General features: G+C 41.3%; 1 long non-coding RNA gene across 2 annotated transcripts; it reads right to left on the minus strand.

Annotated features, from left to right (window-relative positions):
* Positions 1 to 733: 733 nt before the first annotated feature.
* On the minus strand, positions 734 to 4,677 carry LOC125526994 (uncharacterized). 2 transcript variants are annotated; one of them, XR_007291935.2, is made up of 4 exons: positions 4,220 to 4,677; positions 3,357 to 3,427; positions 2,059 to 3,268; positions 734 to 1,038 (listed from the first exon to the last, which is right to left on the minus strand). It is a non-coding gene; the product is annotated as an uncharacterized LOC125526994 (long non-coding RNA). The 2 variants fall into 2 exon arrangements; XR_007291936.2 differs by having other exon boundaries at positions 734 to 1,959.
* Positions 4,678 to 7,610: the final 2,933 nt, after the last annotated feature.

Here is a 7,610-nt window from a genome sequence, read left to right on the forward strand (position 1 = left end):
GAGTGGTTCTATATCACCTCCCAGGAGCGCCAAGTGGGTGGCGCCTCCTGCCTTTCGTTAGGGCCCCCCACCACGGCTAGCGTCATGGGTCAACAAAGGATTAGATTGGGGGTTATCCAAAGACGTGCCCCTGTTGCAGGGCCGCATTAGGGATCTTTTAGAATGAGACCTCAACCTGGTCAAGGTGATGCAGGTCATCCTGATTCGCCGAATATTGCCCGGCAAACATCGCCCCCACTACAAGAAATATGTCAACTTGTGACCCTCACTATTGGTCTCTGAAAGGTCATAGTTTTTCATTTACGACCTTTTTGTGACCAAAACCAGAAGGTCAAAAGCTGGCGGTCGTAAACTGAAATTAGTGACCTTCTTTGTGATATGTAAAAGGTCGTTGGTTCCATGACCAAATTTTTGGTCACTAGCAACCTCCCCAGGCCACGTAGGCATCCAGCGTGGCAAGCTGATGTGGCACAAGATTCAGCCCGGTCCGATTCAGTGTCTATATGGGCCGAGCCCATTAATTCAGCCTTTTTAGTTATCATTTTTTTCATTCTGCTCTACTACATGGGCATGGCCTAATATTTCAGCCTTTTTTGTTTTCGGGTCGAGGCCTTTCTGGCTCAACGGTTCATAATTTTTTAGGAGATGGGTCCATTACTCAAATGGGTCCCGATTGTCATGTTCTAATATATGGGTCCATGTTTTCAATTCATCGGTAAATAAATAACCAATATTCAAATCAAAACAACCAGAAAGCACAGATAATACTTCAAATAACAGCCAAAATAAGTCTGTTACATCATATAACTTAGATACAATGGTAATCACAGCCACAAGCTCTACAAGTCTCTACAAGTGTAATCACAACCACAAGATCTACAAGTGCCCTTTGACGGCTTCGAGTGGCCCTTCGGTTTCTATCAGTCCCGATTTGAGGAACACACCAGGCTTCAGGGTCTTCTCCATAGTGTCGACCAAGATCTCACCCTTCATCGGCATCAGAGTGATGCACCTGAACATGGCAGGGAAAAGGATTACCTGCCAAAAGCCAAATTTATACAAGATATCACCCTTTCAGTGGCGCAGAATATCAGAGAACCGTGCTTCAACATTGTATGGCATGGAAACGTAAAATGCAATTTTTTCACAAAGGGCGTACAATCGCAAATTTACTATCCAGAAAATTAAATTAGAAAAAACGAATGAAACAGTGAAGTGCATGTCAGCCTTAGTGTTTCTACTTCCTATAAATGACTGAGACCATGGTGTTTCAACCTTTTGTAGAACACTATTCTATAACCTTATATATTGAGCATGCTACAACAGAAGCTTGAATTTATGGTTTCTATACTTCTACATTTACATCCTCACTAATATAGACCTTTTTGCTTCATACAGTACACAGCAATAGGAGCAAAATTCTAATAAATTCATTATAGGCTTGCCAAAAAATGAATAGTTACCTACACACCAGGGAACATAAACTTGACAGGTTGATATCAAGGCCTATCAACTACATCATATATATATATATATATGTGCATTAAAAAACAAGGCCATATGGCCGACCAATGCATCATAATTATCAGTTTTAAACACTACAAGACCAGAAAGTAGGTGTTGCTTCAAGTTTTAAAACTCAACCATTCGTCATTAATAGTAGCAATTTAATCTTACTAAAGATAGGGGCATGTACAACGGGAGAGCACACTACAGCCAGAACTTACATGCAAAGATCCTGGAATTTTATGCACAACAGCAGCATATTAGCTATATGAACGCAATACCAGAATTTTATGCAACGTGAGAGCACACTACTGCCATAACCTACACACTACTACTCAACTACTGTACGTGCATAGTACTCTGTCAGTAAGCAGCAGAGGAGATTTAAAAGGAAGGACCATGTGTGTGTGTGTGTAGAAAACACACACAAAAAACTGAATATCACTAGTCACCCTGCAGACAGCAAGTTTCAGATGTTAAGAACAGATCAACATGTTGAGCAGTTAGGGAATCATGAGAAGGAAGTGGGAGGGTGGATCACGATGGTCTCACCTTGCTGTCTGCAGGGCAATGTATGCCCCCTCCTTGCTACCAGGGCAAGGCATGCCCCCTTGGCGGCGTACTGGTAAGCCAGTTGCTGCATGCAGAAGAGAAGATCCCAAGTTGTTTGGAGTTAACAACAAAAGTACTGTATAATGTTTAGAACATGTATATTCAATATGACAAGTAGAAAAGCAGAGTTCTAGCAGAGTAGCATAAGAAGCAGAGGAATTCTGATTCTGTAACAAGAGGAAACGGAGTTGTCATGTGCAACAAGAGGAATTCTGATTTTGTAACAAGAGGTAGAATTAGCATCACTAGCTATGTTGTTGTTGTTTGCATATTACATAAGTAGTTGTTTGCCTAAGCAAATAGAGAGGTATATGCAGCAAGAACACGCAATGTGATGACAGTATGGGTTGATTTGTACACAACCAAGAAAAACTTCTTACAAATAAATTCATGGAAGCATGTCATCCTTTTAGTCCCTCACCCATATCTCCTAGTAGTATTACATAATGCCTAGTGAGTGATCTAGTAATGCACTGTCCAAGAGAGTATATATGTGTACAGATTCCTGCAGCCAGCTTCTATCAGTAACATGCATGTATATATTGAAGTAAACGTAACAGAGAGTATTTTTGGAAACATTCAAAATATATTCAATGTTGGAGCTGCATCTTACAACTCAAGGAGCCACATGAAATCCATGGAAGGACCTTACTGCGACAATTCACTTGTATAGTCCTGCCTCATGTGCATAATGTTGTTGCAAACAAAATTGTTGGTAAAGTTGCATAAATACAAGTGTCTAAGTTAGAAATCACTGGAGTGTCAGACTCATGCAACTAACAACAGGCCCATCCATTTGCAACAGGCAAGTACTCCCAAAACCCTTTGTAAATTGAGAACATCTAGGCAGTAAGCACTATGCACAAAGACAACAGGATTGAGCTATTCACATGCTCATGGCATACATAGGAGATTATTGTTGAATACAATGTCTTGCATTTACTGAGAAAAACATATACAATGCCATTTACTGAAGCTATGTGTAAACATGACTAAGCTTGATAGATACAGGGAAGAAAAAAACTGAATAAGATAGCAGTTATCGACCTAATAGCTTTGAATGGAAACCCATAGCAAGCATATATAAAAATTATCAGGGTTGGTGGGATGGATGAGCTGTTCGCAGCTCACATAGGACGATGACAAGAACCTGCAGACCGCGAAGGCAAGAAGGTCAGAGAAGGAGCCCACTAGAGCAACAATCGAATGAAGCATTACATCTAGTAGGTCTGCCCAACCTTGATGTCCAGAAATGGCGAGGACGCAACACACATCAGCCCTTTCTTGCATTCTGCAGGTTGCAGCTTCTCTGCGAAAAATTATGAATTCAAAGAAGAATATCAGTACTAGAAGAATATGAAGTGGATGCTAAGGTTTAAAATAGACTGTGTGCAGTGACCGTAAGCATCAATTGTGGAAACAGTAGCACTGGCTACTACGGCTACAGCGACGCCAAGCAATTCAACGAAGCAACAACCACCATACAGAGCTAAGGACTGACTACTATGGCTAGTAAGTGTTCGTAAATCAAAACAGATCATTCCAAACTGTTATAAGGTCATACTGGATAATAGAGATCGCAATTATTCTAACTAAACTACACAAGAGTACGTCTTCTGCAGCACAGCACAAAAGAAAATTTGTTACTCTAGAATAACAAAAAAAACTACAATCACGCATCTGAAACAAAGTAAATAAGTGTAGCTGTGCACAATCAGGCGCGCTGTAGTGTACTAAAGTCTACTCGAGCGCAGGCAATGCCACTGAATCAGCCAACGAACGAACCAGAGCACATTAACCAAACCGCCATCCCCCCGTGCACTGCAGCGAGGTCAACCGGGCGTAGCGGCATGTGAGGTGCGAAACAAAGGGGCTGAGCATGAATGATCCTTGGCCAGTTGTGAGTGCCCGCTGCCATGGAACCGTCCACCACAAATCCGGCGCCACCACAGCGGCCGGCCGCAGATCTCCGACTCGCGGCGGGGCGCCAACGCCTGGATCTCACAGATCCGCGCGTGCGGTCGCGGTGGCCACGCTCGTACGTGAGCGGACCCGGAGCTCAGCTCGCGGAGAGAACACAGGAATGCGTGTGGTTAGTTACCTTCGGGCTTGGCGGCGTCGTGGTCGGCGTTGGGGCGGTCCTGCGGGGGCAGCGGGGAGGAGAGGGGTGCGCGCTTGGGCGCGGACTAGGGCGAGGAGGCATAGGGGGAGCCCGGGGCCTCCATCTTCTACCGGCGGCGGGGGGCGGGGCGGACGGGTCAGCGGGCTTGGGCTGCACACACTCCTCCAAGTCCGGCATCCGGAGGGATCTAGGAGTGCTTGTTGTCGCTGTGAAGTGCGGGGAGAGAGAGAGGAGTTGCAGGAGAGGAGAGATGGATGTGTTGGGCGATCCGTCTGGGGTGGGAGAGAGGCGGGTGGGAGAGAAGTGGAGGCCGTCGGCGGCGAGCTGTGGCAGCGTGCAGAGGGAAGGAGGCACGGCTCGGGTGCGGCGCGAGGAAAGCTAGGGTTTGGACGAGGGGGTGAGATGGGCGAGGGGTGAGAGTGTGAGGGGGATGAGGGCTGCCGTCGGATCCAGCGGTATCCAACGGTGTTTGAGGCATGATCCACGTGAGAGGCTTATAGACCAATCAGAACACAATAAACACTTTAATGATGTTATGACCATCTAAATTAGTCGTAATTTAATAAAATTAAGTTTTTCACAAGAAAAGCATTGTCTATTTTTCGAGCAACAATGATTGTTTTTTATGAAAGAACAACCAAATATTTGTTGCTAAATGACACAACATCATTTTTAGAAATTATTAGACCACATTTTATGTCCAATTTAGCTGGAAATGAGTCAATTTTTAAAGTACAGCCGCTTGATAGATTGCTCTTTAATTTTTCTAAAAAACATTTCTAGGTATAAAAATATATATTTCATTAGAGATACTCCGAAAGTTTTGCAAGATTCGACCCCTAGATATGAACGGTCATGCTTATCGTTTTGATCGCATTTTGAAACGGGCATAGGAAATTCAAAAAAAATGTAAACCTTCGCATTGTGTCATTATATGTGACCTAGTTATCAGCAAAAATAAAAAACTTGAAATACATCAATTAGTTTGAAAAGGTGTTCTCATAAATAAGCTATCATGTATGAAGATTCGTAGCTTTTCAAGTGAGATGACCAATGTTATGGCAATATTTATGGAATAGTTTGTTTAAATGATCTCATATTGTGCAAAAAGGTGCATCTTGAAAAATGGTAAACAATGTTGTCAAAGGGAGTTTTCATTTTTTTCACCAAAAAATCATTTTCCATTATTCGAGTGCCCGAAATGTGTTTTTTGTGAAGGACCTACCATATATTTGTTGCAAATTTGGACCAAATCAATTTTATAAAACCTTAGTCCATATTTAATGTAAAATTGACAAAATGGTTGGGTGTCAAAAGTTTTGATCCACCTCTGGTGAAAAAGACAAATTTTCACTGATCCAGCTGGAAGTGAGTCAAATTTGAACTGCAGCTGCCTCATAGTTTACTCTTTATTTTTTTCCAAAAATCATTTCTAGGTACATAAGTATCTATTTAGTCATAGAAACACCAAAAGTTTTCCAAGATTCAACCACTAGCTAGGAATGGTCAAGCCCGTCGTTTTGACCACATTTTGAAATGGGCATAAAAAATTCAAAAAAACAAAAAATTGCAAAACCTTCGCATTGTGTCATTATATGTGACCAAGTTATCAGGAAAAATAATAAACTTATAATACGACAATTCTATTAAAAAAAGTGTTCTCAGAAATGAGCTATCATGCGTGAAGATTCATGGTTTTCAAGCCAAATGATCAATCTTATGGCCACATTCATGGCATAGTTTTTTCAAATGATCTCATATTGTGCACAAGGGTGCATATTGGAATGACAAATAATGTTGCCTAAGGGAGTTTTCATTTTCTTTGCACGGAAAATTCATTTTCCATTTTTCGAGTGCCCGAAATGAGTTTTTTTTTGTGAAGGACCTACCATATATTCGTTGCAAAATTGGACCTAATCAATTTTATAAATTACTAGTCCATATTTAATGTATAATTAAAAAAATGGTTGGGTGTCAAAAGTTTTGATCCACCTCTGGTGAAAAAGACAAATTCCCACCGATTTAGTAGGAAGCGGGTCAAATTTGAACTGCAGATGCCTCATAGTTTGCTCTTTATTTTTTCCAAAAATCATTTATAGGTACATAAGTATCTATTTAATCAGAGAAATGGCAAAAAAAAACATCCAAGATTCAACCACTAGCTAGAAACGGTCATGCCCGCCGTTTTGACCACATTTTGAAACGGGCATAAAAAATTCAAAAAAATCAAAAAATTGGGAAACCTTCGCATTGTGTCATTATATATGACCAAGTTTCCAGGAAAATAATAAACTTGTAATACAACAATTTTTTTTAAAAAGTGTTCTCAGAAATGAGCTATCATGCGTGAAGATTCATGGCTTTCAAGCCAAATGATCAATCTTATGGCTACATTCATGACATAGTTTGTTCAAATGATCTCATATTGTGCAAAAGGGTGCATCTTGGAATTCCAAACAATGTTGCCTAAGGGAGTTTTCATTTTCTTTGCACGGAAAATTCATTTTCCATTTTCTGAGTGCCCGAAATGAGTTTTTTTTTTGTGAAGGACCTACCATATATTTGTTGCAAAATTGGACCAAATCAATTTTATAAAATACTATGCCATATTTAATGAACAATTAAAAAAAATGGTTGGGTGTCAAAAGTTTTGATCCACCTCTGGTGAAAAAGACAAATTCCAGCCGATTCAGTAGGAAGCGGGTCAAATTTGAACTGCAGCTACCTTACTGTTTGCTCTTTATTTTTTTCCAAAAATCATTTATAGGTACATAAGTATATATTTAATCATAAATACATGGTTTGGTGGTGATACGTCGAGGTTTGGATGTGGCCCAGGGCCCCAACTCCAAAGCGCGTAAACTCGCATGCCCGCCGCGTGGTCACCGCGTGACATTGGCGTTAACATGCGTTCTGGGAGGCCTAGGCATGTCTAGCGGGTTGGGCACTCCCCAGGTAGGTGCTAGGAAGAAAATTACAACATAATAATCTCATGAGGAGACTGACCTATGCTCAAAGATGAATTAGCAGTCAAGTGTTTGATTAGCGGTACGGGAAATGCACATGGACAATCGACGTGAGTTTTGGCTGAGGATGATCATCTACTAAGGAGAATGTCTTCACAAATTGTCAGCTCAAAAGGAGGAGCCTAGGTGGTACTTGCTTTGCAAAGTACCACACTTGACAAAAATATGAATGTTGAAGCTGGGCTCAAAATAATGAATGGATTGAGCTCAAATTTGGTGGAGGATGGTTATTTGGGCATAGGAAAGCTCTTTAGAAAATTGATACCATTTGGACATGCCAAAGTAGTGCTTCCTTCACAATGCTCTTCTATGGACAGAAACTTGGGAAAACTAGTGAGAGAGAT

Source organism: Triticum urartu, chromosome 7A (assembly GCF_056163025.1).
Source record: "Triticum urartu cultivar PI428250 chromosome 7A, HENAU_Tu73, whole genome shotgun sequence".
Lineage (NCBI taxonomy): Eukaryota > Viridiplantae > Streptophyta > Magnoliopsida > Poales > Poaceae > Triticum > Triticum urartu.